This window comes from Gorilla gorilla, chromosome 6 (assembly GCF_029281585.2).
Source record: "Gorilla gorilla gorilla isolate KB3781 chromosome 6, NHGRI_mGorGor1-v2.1_pri, whole genome shotgun sequence".
Classification (NCBI taxonomy): Eukaryota; Metazoa; Chordata; class Mammalia; order Primates; family Hominidae; genus Gorilla; species Gorilla gorilla.
The window spans coordinates 146,834,901-146,856,300 of NC_073230.2; the positions used below are offsets into that span (position 1 = coordinate 146,834,901).

The 21,400-nt window shown below is 39.0% G+C and overlaps 1 protein-coding gene across 9 annotated transcripts in view; it reads right to left on the reverse strand.

Annotated features, from left to right (window-relative positions):
• DGKI (diacylglycerol kinase iota) overlaps window positions 1-21,400 on the reverse strand; it is a 470,612-nt gene that overhangs the window by 347,558 nt on the left and 101,654 nt on the right. The gene's annotated exons all lie outside the window — the stretch shown is intronic.

A 21,400-nucleotide genomic window follows, 5' to 3' on the forward strand; every position in this document is an offset into this window, starting at 1 on the left:
AACAATGCCCCTGCTTGAGATAGCTTACTGCCTGGGAGACGAGTCAAACAACAAACAAATACACTCTTAATATACAGTGAAATCATGACAGCAGTGATGAAGAACAAGATCAAGAGTAGGGCAAGGGATGCTGTTTTTGATAAGGTATCATGATATCCCTTTTTTTTTTGAGACAGAGTCTTTCTCTGTCGCCCAGGCTGGAGTACAACGGTGCAATCTTGGCTCACTGCAAACTCCGCCTCCTGGGCTCAAGTGATTCCCCTGCCTCAGCCTCCTGAGTAGCTGGGATTACAGGCACATATCACCACATCCAGCTAATTTTTTGTGTTTTAGTAGAGACAGGGTTTCACCATGTTGGCCAGGATAGTCTCGATCTCCTGACCTCGTGATCCGCCCACCTCTGCCTCCCAAAGTGCTGGGATTATAGGGGTGAGCCACTGCACCTGGCCCATGATTTCCTTTTGATAAGGTATCATGACATCCTCTGAGCAGACCCCTACATTAGGTGAGAGAGAGAGAGAGACAGTCAATTGAATATTTGGTAGAAGAACATTCCAGACAAAGGTAACTTGAAATGCAAAGTCCCTTAGATTTTTAGCTTGTTCAGGTAACAGCCAGAAAGTGGGTGAGGTTGGACCTCAGCCAGCGAGGGAGGAGGTGACAGGAGATAAGGCTGGAGAGGCATCTGGGGCCAGAGGCATTTATAGGCCATGGTGAGGACCTTGGATTTTCTAAGGGCAAAAAGAAACCAACATAAGTTTTTGAGCCAGGAAATGATATGAACAGCTTTATGTTTTCAAGGGTCACATTTGCTGGTAGGTGGAGAACTTATCTGAATTAGTTTGAAAGGGGAGGGGTATAACTAGAGAAATCATTTAACAAGCTACTACAACAGTCCAGAAAGTGATGGCTTGGATTGGAGTGGTAACTGTGCTGGTGGTAAGAAGTGGTAAGATTCGAGGTGTATCTTGAAAGCAGAGCCACTTGCTAACAGATTACTATTAATGAACTAATGATGAATTGTTGGTAAAAAAGAAAAGCCAAGGATGACTCAAGGTCCCAGGACAAATGGTGGTACATTTACTGAGATGGGGACATTGACAGAGGACCAAGTGTTTGGGATGTGATTGGAATTAGGCAGATGTGGTTTTGAACAAATTGAGTTTAAGATGCCTACAAGACTTCTAAGCAGAGATGTCAAGTAGGAGGTGTGGAGTTCAGGGGAGGCAAGCACTAGAGATGTACATTTGAACATCTGCAGCATATAAATGGTATATAAAGTTACAGGAACAGATGAAAGTCAAGTAGGGAGTAGCTGGGAATAAAGAAGAAAAGAAATGCTATACTCATACTGCACCCAGGGGCTCTCCAACAATTAGAAGTTGAGAAGGTAAGATCGTTTCTAGCAAAAAGACTAAAAAGAAGCAGCCAGTGATGGAGGAGGAAAAGCAGAGGAGAAAAGGGCAAAGCTCTTTATACAGAGGTGAGAAGGGGATGAGGTGGGGAGGGCGAGAAGGTTTGAAAAGGATTCCCTGAGGAACTCATCCCAGGTATTCTGTGGGTATTATCCCCCTTCTGCTCTTTAATACCACTCCCTCCCAAAGCCTGTGATTTCTCTTTCATATCTACGTCTTATGCTTCTTTCCTCCCTGCATTTTGAGTATCAAAATGTTGTCAACCTACGGGAGAAGTGATAAATCAGTGGAATCATCTGTTGCTTCAGAAGTCTACAGCTGAAGACATTTGAAATACATTCTTCTGGGCAGAGATACACCTGGGACCGCCTTGACAAAGAGTCAAAATAACCAGATTTTGCCTGGTCCAATCAACCTTCCCCCAATTCATTACATTTTTATGCCTCTACCATCCTCCCTTTGGTTTTCCTTATTATACCACTATGTCCCTGAGGTGACCTGGAGACATCACAAGATGATAAAGCCTTGAGGCTTGCTGGGAAATGTCCTCTCAGCATGAAAAAGAGAACCTAGCAGAGGCATTTCTATTTCAAATCACTTTAAAAAATGGTAGCTTGTTTTCTTTAAAAAAAAAAAAAGGTTGTGATATTTTTCTCACTATAAAATGCAAATAGATTTAATTAACCTTAGAAAACTACAAGTGGTGGGAAACCCAGGTGACTTTCCATTCTTTTCCTGTACCTTTGTTTTCTGACTTCTAATAATCGTCTGTATTTCCCTTTCAAGCATAGATTTCCATGTAAATGAAACCGAAAGAGACCAAATTGGGAGTTTTACATTTCTCTCCCAGCCTAACTCTCTTCTTCTCTTTAAATCTACTGACTGATTTTTATTAGACCCAACGTGATTTCTTTCGTTTTCTTTTTGCATATTTTCAGATACATCAGCTCCTATTTTTATAGCTGTCATATAGTACAGTATCTAAAATTAGTTATTAAATAGAATACTCAAAGCTCATCAAATGTCAGCTATTTTAACATGCCTTGTCTGGGGACCAAGAGACTCTTTTAAACCCCAACTCCTATCTCCCACTGCCTGCTCTATATCTCACCCTGAAGATCCTTTATAACTACCATGCACCAAACTGAACTTTTGGTCCTTCTCCCCTCTCAGGCAACGGTCCTTTCCTCACTTCAGTTGCTAGGGATCTTCCTTTCAGACTTCATCACTCTCAACCTCCACAATCAATGATCAATGAATGCAGTCAATTCTCTCTCTCCCATATGTCTTGAAGCTCTCCATTCACTGCATCCCCTCTGCCCCACAGGCCAATCTGAGCCATGTCCACATAGATTGCTGCAAATGCTTCTGATCGATTTCTCCTCTCCTCCACTTTTCCCTTCCAATCCAAGTCCAATTCCAAAATATTTTTCTCATGGTCACTATTCTGAGAAAATCAGGTAAGATAATTCCGTAGTTACCAAAAACAACTCTGTTAGACCGAAGTTATTAACCGAAATATAATGGTACTGGATCATGATGTTTGTTGTTAAAAAGATCTGAGAATTTCAAAATGTGAGCAAAATGCAGATTCTAATTTAATAAATCACACATTCTATGATCATGAGCTTTCTTCTTCTGGAACTACAAGTTCTTCCACGGAGTGATCAAGGATTCTCCTATGAAGCAAAATCACAAACAACCCTGGTTTCATGGAGACGTCAGCCAAGAATGAGCTAAGAATTCCTAAAACGTTGTCCCTTCAAAAAATATCTTTAGGGTTCAAAGATTTTTAGCTATATTACTATTGATCTCTGCTATTGATTATACAGATTTGTGAAAGATTATATCACTTCTGTTTTAATTTGCTCAAGAGAATCTTCTCTTAAGCATACTGGTAAAACTTTTATGACTTTATGGCTTCCTAGTATCAACTTACTACTATGTTATTGCAGGTCTAATGTAAACTCAGATAAAATAGTTCTCATATGGATCTATTTTCTTAATCAAAACATCTATTTGTGTATATTGTATGTTAAGGATGCCGTTGTTTTCAAGATCTGCAAAAGAAAAAAAAAATGTTTTCTCATGAAAAGAAGATATTTAGCTCCCAAAGCCACTTCCTAATGTTATTTCCATGGAAATAAGTATTTTTTTCCTTAACAGAGATGGTATGAATAATCAGATATCTAAAGTAATACAAAAGGGAGGAAAGGGAACAGAAATTACCAGCCAATCTTTCCTAAATAAACAGGGAACTTGGAGACTGTGACCCCATCTAGGAGAAAAGCAGATGTTCAATAAGTAAATATTTCATCTTATTTTCATTTCTAAATATGTAATATGACAACAACACAAGAAAGTTACCATCAAAAAGAAAAAGATTTTTGAGCAAAGCCACTCAATTAGGCAATACTCACAGAGCCCCAGCTTACTCCTTTTGCCCTTCTGCAAAGCTTCTCCTTGCCCATAATTTTATCACCCATCGTCAAGAACAGAGAACATTCTGATCAAATGCAAAAGAGAGGAATATTTGGACAAAAACTAATTTTTCTCCATCCCCTCTGTAGGGCTCTATTTACATAATGACAAGAGCAGATGAAAGAAGTAGGGGAAGAACCCGAATGACTAAAATCAGAATGTTTACAAATTTGTGAACTTCTCAAACTGTACATCAAACATTCAAATGACTACATTTTTTCTTAAGTTTTTCTCCCAGATGTTCACCATCACATCAAGAGCCTTGAGCCTTAGGAATAAAATAATTTGAAACCATGAGAAAAACTCCATGTAATTTTTCATAGCAGAAGCTTAAAACAGACCATTTTGCTTGCGGTCCGAATTAAGAATCTAAGAAATTTTGCTATGATTAAGCTCTTCTTTATCAACTTCTTTCAAGATCTTCAAGACAAATAATCCATCGGAGCAGAATTAAAAACAAAGAAAGTGGAACCGGCTTGGAGACAATCATCACAAGACTACCTATAATTGTGTGAACAAAATTTAGTGAATAAAAAATTTACAGAAGTTTGGAGTGAGAAACAAAGAAAAAAAATGTTGAAATGACAAAATTCTAAAAATTGTCTAGTGAAAAATGGCAAAAGTTATTCTTGAACATGGTTTTCTGCAGAATGTCTGGTCAATAAATATGGTTTTAATTTGGTGTTTCTTTTAAAATGGTAATTTTGGAGGAAACTTTAAAAGAAAAATTACAGCAAGTCACAATGTGGTCCAACACAGTGGTAACGTCAAAGTCTGCTTCCATCTGAGGAAAGCCAGGGTCCTCCTGGCTGAAGGCACAAGAGGCTCAATCAGACCTCAGCACCACAAGCTCAGAAACCAGACTTTGTCAGCACATTAAAGAATTTCTCTACCAGAGCTGAGACTGAGGGGTAAATCCAGAATGCTGGTTTAAAAAATTCTATCGAGAAATGATCCACACAGGGACTTAAATTTTCAGTCTGTATGAGAAGCAATAGTTTAGCCCCAGCACTACTGCATTCTCCTCCTACTTGGGAAGTCAAATGAAAAGAGTAGGCATGGGAAAAGATGAAGGAAAGCTGGATGCATTGAGGGTAAGGGGTGACATCAGGCTCACATAGCCGGGCCTCTCCAATCCAGTGGGTCCATCTGGTCTCTGCCAGTGAAACCTAACTATCCACAGGCCTCCATTTGCCATCATTTCCTCTTGTCTAACCAGTGCTCAGACAGATATCACCAGCTTTTCCCCCCATGGTTTCCCATGTTCTCATAGCCAATCAACCTCTTTGTTCATTAACACATTCTTTCCTTAGACATAGTAATATTTTTAATCACATGAAAGTTAAATCTGGCTGGCAGGGGAGCTATTCTATATCTTCAAGGTGACTTTACACACTTATCTACTATGATTGATTTTGAGCTCTAATTTTAGGAAGAATAATCTCCTTATCAGGATAATCTCATGTACTATATTTTGGAGTTCTTGGGTGATAGGCCATCTGCCTGTAGCTCCTGAGGACTAACAATATCATTGTTCTAGTTAGTTCTCGTTGTCCAAATTAATTCTGGCCTAGAGAAGATAAAAATTTAAAACACACAAAAAAGATGGCTGTTCATAAGGAATTAAGGAATTAGAATCATTGAGAAAAAACAGAGTAACTCAGAGAGAGGTGCCAAATTTTTATTTTGCTAAGTGGGGTATTTAAAAGAAAAAAATACTGCCTACTAATACAAAGACATTTTAACCCAAATATAAGAAAAAAAGATAATCTCAGGATAAAGCAGTGCTCTTTATAGAAAACTCAGTTTTCTCACTTTTCTTTGCACCATGTGCAACTTCTCTTACTCTGAGATGGCAAAGGCTGGTAGACCAGCAGCTGGGAAACCATCCCAGATGGCTCTAAGGCTCAGGTAGTCTTGTCCCACACTTCAGGTCAGGAAACTGCCCAGAAATAAGGGCATCTGCTTTGTGCCCAAAAGTCTCCTAGCAAAGAGACTCCGAGGATATTCCTATATTTAAGAAATAAATGTGACAATCTATAAAAACTAAATAACTTTGATTTGTAAAGAAATTTATAAAAAGAACACAGACTTTTTCAATAAAATTCCTACTTCTTCACTTCCAAGTTGTGCTTCTGGGGAGCACAGTCCTCACTTTCATCCCTGGATCCACTATAATTTGACCTCTACCCTCTCATGCCACAGAAACCACACTCCACAAAGTCATTATTAACCTTCTAATGGCCAAAAACAATGGATATGTTTCAGTTCTTATAAGAGTGAGGTCTGTACCTTACTCTGTCTTTTTCTTGAAATTTTCTTGGCCTTCAAGACATGATTATCTCCTGGGCCTCTACTAACTTTTTCAAACACTCCTTCATCTCCTTAACGGTTCCATGTTCACTACTAAAATCAGGGGTGGAAAAGAGGATTCATCTTGCTCGTTGACACTGATCAAATGCAGTGGTTTCTACCAACACTGTGTTGACAGACGCCTGAAGGAAAGAGTGTTGTGACTGACAATCAGTGTTTCCTGTGAGTATGAAATGAGATACAGGGCACAGTGCAGACCAAGTTTTTCTCTATGTCTCATTTTAAATACTGGTGCTCCCCAGAGCTTTCGAGCTTTCTCCTCCACCCCTTCTTATCTCTGGCATGGCATTCATGCCTATAGCTCTAATAGGCCGCCTACACACCAACTCCCACATCTCTAGTTCTCAACCAGAAGTCTCCCTAAGTTAAACTACCTCCTGTCCTGGATATCCCACAACAACCAGATCACAGTCTGTCTACACCTGTCATCACCTTTCCCAGGATCTGATGCCTTTCTGGGATTTTACATTTTGGTTAATGGTACCGTGGTTCACCTCTGAACACAGCCGACTTGGTAACTATGCTCAATTCCGTCTTTCTCTCATGCCTCATTCTCATCACCTTTCAAGTCTTGTGATCTTTACAGTCAAAGTCCTCTCTTGTTCCTCTCTACACTACCTTGGTTCAGTTCCTTACTGGTTTATTCCTGGATCTTTGTAATGGCTTTCTAATTCATCTCTAATCCATCCTTCCCAAAATATGAATGCCATTTCTCTGCTTTAAACTCCATCAAGGCCTCTCCCTTATTTTTAAAACATATTTTATGAGTTTACTCAGGTATCAGTGACATACAACAAATGACACATATTTAAAGCACACTGTTTTACATACATATGCATGCATGAAACGAGCCAGACAAGATAATGAACACATCCATCACCCCCCAAAATGTCCTTGTGTCCCTTTGCCATCCTTTCTGTGCAACCTAAAATCACTCCCCAGGTTAAAATCCTCATTCCAAAGCTTTAGAGCTGGTTTTGGGCAAATCGCTTAAACTCTCTCCATGTCTCAGCTTTTTCATTAACGTAAAAGGTACATAATAATTTTACCTATCTCATACAAGTATCTTGAGGATAATACAGCCTAAGTTTCAGGATGCTTAGAGAAGCTTCCAATGGCTTCCCATTTCACTAGGTTCAAAGGCAAAGCTGGTAAGATGGCCACAAGCAAAAGCTCTAAAGAATCCTACTATTCCGCCTCAGCCACAATGGCGCTCCTGCTATTCGTTTTACTTGTCAAGCAATTCCCTACCATGGGGCCTTCACACCTGATCTCACTCTGTTCAAAGTCTTCCCCAAACTTGCTTGGCTTGTCTCCATACTAGTATTATATCTCTGTTCAAATTTCCAGACCTTTCCTAAGCATCGTACATGAAACATTTACCCTCTTCAAACCGTCTTCATTCACTCTGCTTCTTCTGTGTTTTCCAAAGGGCTTATAATTCTCTAGATTATTGTATTTTTGCCTACAGATTTATTATTTGTCTCCTTCCACGTAAACATAAGCTTCATGAGAACAACAATTTTATCTGTTTTGCTTATTGTTCTTTCCCCAGCATGTAGGCACATACTAGGTACTAAAAATATTTGTTGAACTAACAGTGCTTGCCACATAGCACAGATCTAACAAATGGCAGCTTTTATCATTACGGCATCATCATCATCTTCTTCTTCATCACCATTATGTGCCTTAGCACCACCATACGTAGTAAACCTCTCACTCAGAAAAAAACCCTAGAACAAACCCTTTCCTCTTCAAATCAGGCGCATATGTGTATTCTGACAGCAATGACACTATCTTGACTCACATTTCTCCTTGCATTCTTGCCCTTGCCTGACCTTGATTTCTGGAACTAGTTGTTCCTCATAATGTTTGATTTCTCGGCTTCCTAAATCTGGCCTCGCCACTGAATAGACATAACCACAGGTCTTCTGTTTGAAGCTTGGCCCACTTGACCTTCACGAACCTGCTGAAATTAATCCCAGAATTGCCAAGCCCCCACAGAGAAATCCCACACAAGCTCTCTGTCCTACACCATGCTTGATCAGGACCTCTAGACTAACTGCCCATGCTCTAGTAGGACCATGTGCCTTTAAATAAATTACTGCATGTTTATGCAGCAATCTTTACTTCAGTACAACACTTTTGTGTCTGAGCAAAAGTTTCCACCTTCCAATAATACTTTAAAATCCACTAGCAGTTCTTGAGAAAACCTGCAATTCTGTCATCTGTAACATGGATTTCTTTGCCTATGTGGCAATAGCTATGCTAATACCATCTATATAAATATTAGCTAGTAGACCAAATAGTGATCTAGTTTCACAATAGTATATATAATCACTTTACAATATATACAGTAAATACACATTTTGTATGCCTTTCATACCATGGAGGCTTATAGGTATTCAATGAAAATGTATTAAATTGAGTTTCCCCATGTTGCAGAATCTGTGTGGTAGAGCTCTAATAATACTGGGGTGTTTTCAACTTTGCCTGATTTTCAATGCCTGAGTACTTTGCATACAACATACTTGCTATAATAAAATATTCAAATTCAGAGTCTATTACAATACAATATGCTGTAAGAATGTTCAACAGTTAATGTCTTATCACAGCCTTTCATGATGATAACTGCCCTAGAACCTGCAGTCCTAACTGCCCTAAAGCATCGACCCTTTCCACAGTTTGGCACAGCTTAGTCTTATAGGCTGTTCCTGGGTTCTGACAGACACTGTCTGAATGGTGCAGACTGTGATAATTAACCCAAGCTATTATAATGTTTGCTCCAAACCTCCTCATGTGCCACAACTTTGGCTATTTGGAAAATTTCAGACATTACTCCTCCATACAAGTAGACAGGAAAGGTTCCTTCAGTTTCCTTCCTCCCTTCCCCCAGCCCACCTTTTGTATTGTTGTTCACTTATTTAATAGCTGTATCTCCAAGTGGCCTCCCCGCCCCACATAGTCTCCACAACACACATACATACACACACATGCACCCCACTACCACTTCTCCCAGCCTGAAACATTCTGAGATCCCCCCCATTCTTTATAAAGAAGCCTCCTCTAGCTCATATCCCCCTCACTTCTCAATCACTCATCAGTATAATCTCAGCTCCCAGTGTCCCACTGAACCAGCTCTCACTGAGATCTCTGTTTCAGCAAATCCAATAGGCATTCTTCAGTCCTTATCTTAATTACTATGTCCACAACCTTTGAAAATTTTTTTTTTTGGTAAAATACATATAACATAAAATGTATCATTTAAACCGTTTTAATTGCTCTGTTCTGTGGCATTAACTACATTCACATTGTTGTGGAACCATCACCACCAACCATCTCCAGAACTTTTCATCTTCCCCAAATGAAACTCTGCAGTCACTAAACAATAACTCCTCATTCCTTCCTCCATTCAGTGCCTGGTAACCACCATTCTACTTTCTGTCTCTATGTATTTGATGACTGTAAGTACCTTATTTAAGTGAAATCATACTGTATTTGTCCTTTTGTGAGTGGCTCATTTCACTTAGCATAATGTCCTCAAGGCTCACTCATGTTGTAACATGTGGCAGAATCCTCTTACTTTTTAAGGCCAAATAGCATTCCATTGTGTGTATGTACCACATCTGGTTTATCTACCCATCCATCAGTGAATACTTGGATTACTTCCACCTTTGGCTTAGATGTACTACTTTTACAAAGTTTTATCCTTCTTTCCGTAACTATTGCTTATCAGCTATACATCAGGTACTCTACTAAGCACTAAGTGTACATCAGTGTATAAAACAAAGAACTCTGCTTTTATCGAGCTCACATTCTGGTGGAAGAAACAGACAATGAACAATAAGTAAAGCATTGGCGTGACAGAAGATGGTAAGTGCTATGCATAACTCAAAAGGTGGAGACGGGATATTAGAGTGAAAAAAGAGTTAAAATTTTAAGAGATTGGTGAAGACAGACCTCATTGAAAGGGTGGCCTCTGAGCGATGATTTGTAAGGAGGTGAGGTAGTGGTCACTTGGACGGTTTCACACGCTACCTACAAAACGATGGCCACCCTTCAATCTACTTCTCCATTACTAATGCTGCTGCACAGATCCATCTGAATAGGCAACTGTTTCTATCTGAAACAAGTCTCTTCATTAACCCCCTAAAATCTCTTTCAACTGCATTCCTAATCTTCATTAATGCACTGCCATCTACTCAGTCATACAGGTGTGGCAGGCAGTCTCTCAAAGGGCCCCTGCAGATCCCTGTCTCCTGGCATTTATGCCATTGTGTAATTCCCTCCTCTAACTGTGAGCTGGACTTTGGGACTCCCTTCTAATAAACAGAAAACAACACAAGTATTGGTGAGTCTAATTTCAGCATAAAAGATGGATTTGGGGGCCAGTAGCTAGAGTGGGAGCAGGGAGATCAGGGAAGAGATGATAAAAATCTAAAAATCTACAGAATGACTGCAAGATCTCTCCTTGTGAATTCTTTCTCGATTGCTGCATTAGAAATTGCCCCAAAGCTTAGTGACTAAAAATAACATTTATTATCTCACAGATTTGTGGGTCAGGAATCTAAGAGTGGCTGGTGACGTCATTTCCAAGATGAAGATTTAAGGAAGACTTCAGTTTCTGACGTGTGTGCTCTTCGTCATATCTTTTTGAGTGCTTCCACTGGGGAGAACCAGCTGCCTTCTTGTTAAGTGGCTCTGCAGAGAGGCCCCTGTGACTAGGGACCTATATCCACCTTCGAAGTAGATTCTTCAAACCCAGCTAAGTTTTGAGATGATGGCAGCCCAGCCAACAAATTGACTGCTACCTCAAGAGAAACCTTAAGCCAGAGACCCCGAGCTCAGCCACTCCTATATTCCTGACCCACAAATCTGTGAGATAATAAATGTTATTTCTAGCCACTAAGCTTTAGGGCAATTTCCAATGCAGCAATAGAGAATGAATTCACAATGAGAGACCTTGCAGTCATTCTGTAGATTTTTAGAAATCCAGACTTCTGTGACTCATCACCTTTAAAGTGCCTGGCACAGAGTGCGTGATCAATAAATATTTGTCAACTACTCCCTCTCCTTTACACATCACCGCTGATCATGATGGCTTGTCAATTTGCCCTTCTATATAATTGAAAAATCTTCTGCATCCCTATTACCATTACCCTGGGTGGCTCCTTTCTCATTTCACACTGGTACCATGTTAACATCTCTTCACTGATTTCCCTGTTTCCACTCTAGCTACTGGCCCTGAAATCCATCTTCTATGCTGAAATTAGACTCATCTGTGTGAAAAACACATCTGTCCCATTTAACACCCTTTAGGGGTGCCCTGTAACCTAAAATAAATTCCAGTCTCCTTGGCATTGCATTTTAGGGCTTCTACCTATATGTTCAAACTCATCTTTTGCTACCCTCTGCCTCATACTTTTGTTTTAGCAACGCTAATCTATTTTGCTTTTGCTTTACTAATCATCAATTCATTGCTTCCTTCTTTTGTTCATCCTGTGCTTTTGCTTGAATACTCTTTCCACCTTTCTCTATCTGGTTAGATTTTACTTATCCCCCAAGAGTCAAATCAGGAATCATCTGTCATATTTGGCCAAGTAGCCCTTTTTATACTCCCCAGGACCCTGAAGATACTGGTGTACAAGCATTTACCACAGTTTAGTTGTATATCTGATGCATATGATGAGGTAGACAGGTTTTTTCTTTTATAAAATAAATTATGTTTTCTTGGTTGCAAGGGTACCATCTTAGATTTTGAAATGTCAATTGAATAGCAAGTCATTTTCTTGAGATTCAGAAGTGCCAGTATATAAACTTGGTCACTACGAAGAAAGTAGAGCAAACTGCATAAGGATTCCAAAGCAATTCTGGGAAGAAAGGAAGCAAAACCTCAACTCTTAGTACTCCAAATGTAAAGTTAAGGACACCGATTAGGATAGACCAGAGCGGATCCTACCAAGACCCAGCAACAGGGAAGAACAACAATTCCTGAGAAATGAAATTATAGGAGCAAGAGCTGAGGCTAATGGCCACACTAAACGCCTGTGCTAGCTACCGTCCGCTATGTCAGTGACACTGCATGCTTTTGTGGACTCTACTACCCTGAACAGTGAGTGTACATCAGTGAACAGTGGCTGAAAATGACAGTAGGACCATAGCCTGAGCACTGGACACAGGGCCCCACACACAGATCACACATGTTGTGCACAAAACCACTCAACATTGGTAAACACAGTGTTTAATTTTCCACATAGCTCTTTCCTATCCTTCCCTGCTTCAGTTCATTCTAATTTCTCCTAAGATAAGCCAAGAGAAATTTCAGAGAAGATGTCATTAATTTGGTTCCAATCTCTTAATAAATGTCCAAACAGATTTTGCAACCTGATCATTATGAATGCTGGAAACATCAGTAAACCATTTCCAGTATTAAAATATATTTAGCATGCAATCTCCATCAAGCTAGGTTGCATGAGGCATCTTATTGTAAGGCTAATGTAGGGGTTCTGGAGCCAAATAAACCTGAATTTCAGACATGGCTCAACCTCTTACCGTGTGACAGTGGGCAAATTATTTAGTTCCTCTATGGCTTATCTTGCAAAGGCAAAATGGGATTAATAGCAGACCTTACCTCTTCAGGTTGCTGTGAAGAATAAATGAGAGAATGCACTAAAGTGCTCAGCAATCAATAAATTTAACTTCTAAAATGGGCAGCTGAAAGAGACAACACTTACAACCTTTTAATACGAGAAGGTCAAACAACCACCCCACAAATTGCATCCTGTTTGTCCTAAGCGAAATAACATCTAGGAAAAATACTGAAAGTAATAGGAACTTGAAATTGACCATATGGGATCTTCTGTGGGCTATAAAAATAGCATAATTTAATCAGAAACCCCTAGCTTCCAAGAAGCCTGAATGAGTATGAAGAGAAAATAGATTTTGTCAATCAAGACCTTGTTGCAGGCCCTCAACATTAGATACAGAACCATGATTAAATTAATCAGAGGTCATACAGATCACAGGAAGAGATAAGCAGTCTATTCAGTTTTTTTTTCATATCTACCCTCATATCACTAATGACTGTGGCTTTAAATAATAATCTTTGTTATCTCTTATAAGCCAGATTGAATCAAAGTTTGGGCAATCTTTGAACCAACTCTTAAAAATCAAGTCTGGTGGGTTTCGAAAAATTGGACGGAAAACTATTAAAGCTAAACGTGATTGGACAGCACGAAATATGACAGTGTTTTAAAATCGTAAACACTGAAATACTTAGTTCCCTACACTGGGTCTGTGCATACTCACTAAATGGTATTAGTTTTACTTCAAAACATTCAAATATGCCTCATTTTACCAAAAAAAAAAAAATACATACAAATTTTCAAAGCAGAAACATGAGATAACTATTTGTATTAGAAAAGATTCCTGATTTACAAGAAATACTCATGGAAGGAGAACTTTCAACAGCAAGTTTCCCTGGAATACAAAGAAACATTATTTGCAGAAATTGAATCTGCATTCTATTCATAATATAAAGGCATATCTGTCCCATGCATTTAAGGAATTAATAAAAGTAACTAACATTTTACTGTCATAAAATACAAACACAAGCAAAAACCTTGATGATAATGGACTTTAGTCCCTTCATTTTATTAAAAAAAAAAAAAAGTTAAGTTTAAGCAGGTGACATGAAAGCTCATCTCTGATAGACTTCGGAATGGAACCCAGAACCTCTTACTTGAGCCCAAGGCATTTCCTATCAACCCAAATTACATCTCCTGTTTCCCTACATATTATTTGGATACTGTATTTTGAAATGCCTCTAAACATTAGCTGTCAGTTTTTAAGAAGCTAAGAATCAATGCCTCCCATATATTACTATCTTCATATAAAAGCAAATCAATCTGGAATTAAGCAAAGTGTGGCAGAATAAATACACTAAACTGAACAAGAGCCCTGGCCACATGGAACCCATCTGCACACAACCACATCCTTGGGAATCTGAGACTTCACCACAATGGAGCTAGGAAAAAAATGGGACCATTAATTTATTCAATAATATCTATGATTAATCTGCGTGCCACAAGTTCTGTGCAAAGAACTGGGGATAATACAAGGGATAAGACAGAAACAGTCTTTACCGTTTAGCAAGACTAATAGCCAAACTTTATTAAGAGTTTTCATGTTCTAGGCACAGTGCTAAGCAATACTCAAGGATTTTCTCATTTAATACATTCAGTATATAGCCCTATAAAATATGTCCTACGTTTATTACCATTTTGTAGATGCGGAATGAAATACAGACAAATTAATGCAGTTAGCAGGACCACATGTCACTGATTAAGTTAATCGGTGTAATGTAGATACTAAGTGACAAAAGTAGAATTTGAAAGCAGATCTCAAGGGCTGGACCCTTAGCTGCTGTGCTATACTGACTCCAAGCTACTAGGAGAGACACATATTAAATACATACCTCTACATAATTATATTTATAATCTAATTATAATGGGTTATACAAAGGAGAACTTTGGGCTACCTGAAGAGCATTTATAAGAAGGATCTAGTCACTGTAAGATAGGGCTATTTTCACTACCAAAGAATTATTCACAATGGTATGGTGATATTTACCTTTCAATATAAAATGCCATATTAATAAACTGCATTTGTAGGATGTACTAAAAACAAAAAGATGTGTTTATAAACTTTAAGCATTAACCACTGAGACCAACCTGACTTTGTCCATTCAAATTCCAGCTCCCAGAGAAAACTTCCTCTTGTACTGTTTTGGGCTTGGAAAATATCCTTCAAACTATCTAGCCCCGTCTTATGTGAACACTTTTTTAGAAATTCACAGAGAAGATGAGGTTTTTCCCCCTCTTTCCTTTTCATATCCAATTTACTAGATACTCATTGTAAAGTCTGCCAGACTTCCATTGTCTATTTTCTTTGATACAATTTTGAAAGTATCCATCATCAGCCAAACCAGTACACGCAGGTCTGGTTTCATCCTAACTGTTCATGCCCATAACCATAAACCATAAACATAACCCTCATCCCTCAGGTCTCATTGATTTGTGCCAAATGAGGGCAATTACTAGACATATGGACACCTCCTCTACCTAATGAAAAGCTGACTCCCTCATTCAGTAATGTTTTTTATCCAAATATGTTTTAAGTGAACCAGCAAAACCATGCAGAGCCGCTTCACAGAGTATGCAGTTTGTGGACTGAAAATAGAGGGATCAGGAGCTGAAATCCGGCCCATGCTCAGCACTCTGAGCCACGTGTCTCAGCATGGATCTACATCCACCTGAAAGAAGGGCATCTCTTCCTTTGCACCAATAACCTCAGCTTGCCAAGTCAAGTGCCTAAAGGGCTGTTTTCTCCTACGGCACATTTTTCAACATTCACATCAGGTATCCTATTGTCTACCCAGTGTCATAGGACTATTTGACCTGTGAAATCACATCTCCCTGGGTCTCATTTTCCTCATCTCTAAAATGAAAAGATGGGCAAAATAAATTCTAAACCTCCTTTCATGTTAAAAACTCTAAAGAACAAACAACCTAGGCTTCCCTGGCTCTTTCAGAGTTACGGTGTAATCTGCCAAAGAGGAAAAATAACGACTAGACCTCGAGATCCTAGAGGCTTCCTATGGGACCTCATGCAGGGCCTCTCTGGGAACTCCAGCCCTGGCTTACTTGCTAATTTCCCATGGGTCTTCCTTAGATAGCCTTTCTCCAATGGGAAGAACAGAACTCATTTGCCCTGCACACAACATAGTCAGAATGGCCAATGACAGAGTAACTATAAAAGGGTTTAGCAAATGTAAAAAGTGCTGCACGCATGTGTACACTAGATCCTCCCAGCAGCTTTTATCCCCCAGACTGCCCAGAGAAAGTTGTTTTTGGTCCCTGTTTTTCTTATTTATCAATAGAGCATATGAGAGTGATCATCCACTTTCCAGTTTATTTTTGCCACTTGCAGAATCGAAATGGCAGTCAAGAAAAGGTTGAACCTGAGGTCTGTCTCTGCTAAGTGAGAACTACTGTTGGTTGAATTATTCCCACTGGTGTTGCCCAGTGATTCCGCTCCACCATGTCTTTGAAGGTTGGTAGGGGAAAAGGTGAAGCATCTCATGGCAACAAAGACTATCAACCTCACTCTCATGGAATAAAGCTAGTCAACCTATCACTGTATTTCACAACAATTCAAATCCAGGTATCTCTCCTACTTAAACCCTTACATCAGGATTTGGAAATTCAGGATTCTGACAAATTGAAGCACAAATTCCATTTATGCAACCTGAAGAGATACATGCAGAAATCCACATTCTTGGGAATAAGTTTAAAGTATCTTGGTTTATCAGTTCTGGAGGAAAGACCAGCTTCCTCTGTCTGTCAATTTTGATTTTATTCCCATCATTCTGGGCAAAAAGTGAGGTTAAAACAGTACTGCCTGACATGAGTTCAGATGTTTGGTGTGAGGAATCTCTACAGGGAGGACCCCTGAGGTCAGATTCATAAGCTCCCTGGGGCCTACAGCCTGACTGCTTTGCATCTCCACTTCAGTCCCCTCCAAAGTATGTCAGCAATGGCAGGTGTATGGTGTAAAGCTATCAAGCTGTTTCTTGGGATTCACCACAGTCACACTTCCCTACTTCAAAACCAGAGAATCAGAGGTTGTCTGCAAGAAATGGAGACTAGAAATTAGCCAGACCAGCCCAACACTTTTAATCCCCTCCCCTACCCGCTATCCCCGCACAAAAACAACAATAACAACTAAGCAACATGCTTGGCTGTTCAGTATGTTCAAATGTTGTGTGAATATTTAACCAGGGAAATATCTCTGGAAAACGGCTATGATTTGCTGGTGACATAATGCTCAGCACATGACTATAATTTAAAATAACCATCCAATATAAACTAAATTCATGAACAATGAGGCTTTTCTCATGGAAAAGCTGGTCTATACAGCCACACCCTATTTTTAAGGTAATTATACGATTGGAAGTAGAACAAGCTTCAGAAGTGACTCTGGGTCCAAATCCTAATCCTGTCACACGTTGAGTAACTAGGTAAATGAGTTCACCTCTCTGAGCCTGAATTTCCTCACTGATAAAAAGGGTGGCTAAATCTTAATTTTTTTTTATTATTTTGAGAACTAGAAAAATAAATTTAAATAGGCTAAGGAGTGCTTGTCCGAGAGTGATGGGACATCACCACTGTTCCTTGCTCCAAGTCATTCAGCTCACCTTTCTTCCCTTTCCACCAAACCAGAAACACCAAAAGGAGAAAAGCAATCCAGCAGGTGCTATGCACAGGCAAGGTCTAGCTGAAACGTCTTCTTGATTTTAATTAGTAAAAGATAATAAGAGTGCTAAAGTCAGGTGCGCTCTTTTGTACATAAACATCAGAGTCATTATTCATGCCAGCAGTTTTACAGATGCCTCTTCACACAAACCTGACATTTACAATACTTGGAGAAAATGCAGATGGACAAGTGAAGTGCTGAGGTTTGAAAAGAGGGCATGCGAAAAACATTACCCACACTTAAAGAAGGAAATTAATCCCACAAGGTTCCTTCTGGCTTATCCCAACTTCTGATTTTGAATATGCCATGTCCCTCTGTACACTGACTCCTTCCTGTTAGGATCACAGAGGTTATGGTTTCAGTGGAAAGATTTCATTGGAATGCATGATGCGGTGCTCTAAGAGCATCTGTGTCTGAACGATAAGATGAAACAAACCACAGGTGCTGAATCTGCACAGAAACCAGCTCGCCAAACATGACCACCTGTACCCAAATATCTATTTGAATCACTGAGAATGACAGTCCCTCATGGGCACAGAGGTTGAATCTAGTTAAGATAATTCTCTCAACAAATTTGTATGCTCACTCCAATTTCATGAATGTGCAACAGTGGGTGATCTGGAAAAGCATGGTCAATAGTCAACAAGAATATCATCTCTTGATTCTAGCAATGCTGAAAACCATAGGGGCTGCTTTCTAATAATAAAGCTCTCTGTTTGTTAGTGCTTTTACATCTATAAATACAATGTAAAAAAAAATTCTTACTTAAAAAAATTCCTGTCAAAAATGTATATTAGCCTTATGGATAGCTGGAGAAAAGTTATGAGTACACAGCATGTCCTTAGTGCCTGACTCCTAGTTTCTCCAAACCAGTGGAAAAATCAAATATCTATTCTTTAATAACGATCTCCCAAAAACAGTTCCTGGGTAGAGTCGGATTTATAGTGTACCTTCTTCCAAACAGGAAAAGAGATAAACTCACACTGTTCTCATATGCCAAAGGCATTTCTTTGGCTCAGAGGTTGTTCCCAAACTGATGACTGCCATCCCTCCTTCCACCCCCAACCCCCACCCACCTACTTCCATTCCAATTCTGTCAGCTCTGGCAGTGGTTGGTGAGCTGTTACATCCAAAAGGATAAAAAAAAAAAAAAATAAAGGAAGAAACAGAACTTCAAAATCCTTCCTAGGTAGGGCCCCCTCTGCAATAGGAAAAGAAGCAGAGAACCTCAAATTTGCTCTGGGCAGAAACAGAGCCTTAATTAAAGAAGTGCCAGTGATCTAGCCTGGGACCCACTGCTATGGCCAGATGTACACAAGAATGCCCACAGTAGCTCCCGTCACTCCCACTCACTCCCACAGCCACAAAAGACCTTAATATGCAGACCCATGTGCACCCATAAGTCATTTCCAAGTCAGAGACAGGTTTGGACCCACATAATGAAATTAATACCCACGCTTAAAACACACACTTATGAGAATGAAAGCCTAGATGTATAAATAGCCAATGTTTTACTCAATGTTACATCAAGAAAGGTACTCAGCTACCGGGGGAAAAAAAATAAAGTCAGAAAGGAAAATTTAATTGTGTGAGTGGGTTAACAGGCTTGATCCCAGAAGTAACGACTAAAATTTTATGCATAATGGAATTTATTACAAAAGATAATGAATAAAAAGATAAAAATGGAAAAATCGAAGGCTGTTTTATTACAATCAAAGCATCTAACAAAAGGAAGTTCTAGTGGGAACTGGGCTTTAAAATTATAGTGAAGTCACAAATAGAAAACAAAAAAGAGCAGGGGTCGCTAATCTTGAGTCACATAAAATAGACTTTAAACCAACAAGAGTAAAAAAGGACAAAGAAGGACACTACATAATGATAAAGAATTCAATTCAGCAAGAAGACTTAAATATCCTAAATATATACGTACCCAACATTGGAGGACCCAGATTTATAAAACAATTACTTTTAGACCTAAGAAAAGACTTTGATAGACACACGATAACAGTAGGGGACCTCTAACACATTGACAGTATTAGACAGATCACTGAGGCAGAAAACTGGCACAGAAATTCTGGACTTAAATTGGACACTGAACCAACTGGATCTAATTGACATCTACAGGATACTTCATCCAGCAGCCAAAGAAAATACATTCTTCTCATCTGCACATGGAACATACTCTAAAAGGTACCACACGCTTGATCATAAAACAAGTCTCAATAAATTTTTAAAAAGTAGAAATTATGCAAAGCATCTTCTTGGACCACAGAGGGATTAAAAATAGAAATCAATACTAAGAGGAACCTTCAAAACCATAAAAATATATGTAAACTAAACAACTTGCACATGAATGACTTTTGGGTAAACAAAAAATTAAGGCAAAAATCAAAAAATTATTTGAAACAAATGAAAACAGAAACACAACATACCAAAACGTCTACATCAAGAAGATAGAAAAGTCCTAAATTAACAATCTAAACTTCACACTTAAAGGAACTAGAAAAACAAGAACAAACTAATCTTGGCCGGGCGCGGTGGCTGACACCTGTAATCCCAGCACTTTGGGAGGCCGAGGCGGGCGGATCATGAGGTCAGGAGATCAAGACCATCCTGGCTAACACGGGTGAAACCCCGTCTCTGCTAAAAATACAAGTAGTCCCAGCTACTCGGGAGGCTGAGGCAGGAGAATGGTGTGAACTCGGGAGGCAGAGGTTGCAGTGAGCCGAGATAGCACCACTGCACTCCAGCCTGGGTGACAGAGTGAGACTCCATCTCAAAAAAAAAAAAAAAAAAAAAAAACTAATCCCAAAGCTAGTAGAAGAAGAGAAATAACTAAAAGCAGAGTAGAACTAAATGATATTGAGACCCAAAAACCATACAAAGGGTCAAAAAAACAGATAATTGGTTCTTCGAAAGGATAAATAAGATTAATGGACTGCTACCTAGATTAACAAAGAAAAAGAGAAGATCCAAATAAGCACAATCAGAAATGACAAAGATATCACAACCGATCCCACAGAAATACAAAAGATTATCAGAAATTACTGTGAATATCTCTATGCACACAGACTAGAGAATCTTGAGAGAATGAATAAATTCCTAAAAGCACACAACCTCTGAAGATTGAACCAGGCAGAAGCAGAGATCCTGAACAGACCAATAACATGTAAAGAAACTGAATCAGTAATTAAAAAAATATATACATATACCATCCAAAAAAAGCCTGGGACCACATGGATTTACAACCAAATTCTACCAGATATACAAAGGAGAGCTGCTACCAATCCTACTGATACTATTCCAAAAAAAATCAAGGAGGGTCACCTCCTAACTCATTCTACAAAACCAGTATCATCCTGATACCAAAATCTGATAAAGACACAACAAGAAAATAAAACTATAGGCCAATATCCCTGATGAACATAGAAGCAAAAATCCTCAATAAAACACTAGCAAACTGAATCCAGCAGCATATCAAAAAGTGAATTCACCATGATAAAGTCAGCTTTAATCCTGGGATGCAAGGATGGTTCAATATATGAAAATTAATAAGCGTGATTTACCACATAAATAGAATTAAAAACAAAACCATGTGATCATCTCAGTAGATGCAGAAAAAGCATTCAATAAAATCCAACATCCGTTTATGATATAAACCCTCAACAAATTAGGTATCAAGAAAAATATCTGAAAATAATAAGAGCCCTATATGACAAACTCACAGCCAACATCATGCTGAATGTGCAAAAGTTGGAAGCATTCCCCCTGATAACTGGAACAAGATAAGGGTACTATGTTCACTACTTGGATGA